This window comes from Sinocyclocheilus grahami, unplaced genomic scaffold (genome assembly GCF_001515645.1).
Source record: "Sinocyclocheilus grahami isolate Dianchi unplaced genomic scaffold, SAMN03320097.WGS_v1.1 scaffold2466.1, whole genome shotgun sequence".
NCBI lineage: Eukaryota > Metazoa > Chordata > Actinopteri > Cypriniformes > Cyprinidae > Sinocyclocheilus > Sinocyclocheilus grahami.
This window is the reverse complement of record NW_015507645.1, coordinates 6,860-7,360: the sequence shown is the minus strand read 5'-3', so window position 1 is coordinate 7,360 and position 501 is coordinate 6,860.

Below are 501 nucleotides of genomic sequence, written 5' to 3'. Positions count from 1 at the left end.
GAAAGTCGTTTTCTCGTTATAACGACTTAATTTTCTCGTGATCTCCCATACCAGATCAGAAAGAAATTTATTTTCAATAAAAATGAAGTAAATATTTGAAAAGTGGAAATAAAACGCCTCAATAACACAGTGTTGTGTATGCTTCAGCTAGGTTTTTGTCCCAATAAAGTGTCATTCATCTAATACAATTTATATATATATGATAATATATGATTTTATAATGTACTACAGTACTGCGGTATAAATATCTGCCACCTAACTACTAAAAAATCACACTCCTGTTGCTAAAGAAAATGCTGCTATTTTAGTGTAAACCGAATTGATCATTATTTGCACTTAGTGTAGCTAGAATATATCGCTTTTTAATATATCGCCACTTAGTGTAGCTACCAAAAATATCAATAAATATAATTTATTGCTTATTGTAGCTATACTGTTTCACACACTGTTCTTTAAAAAAATAGTATGCAGTATGCAGTGTGTACTGGGCAGTATGCAAGT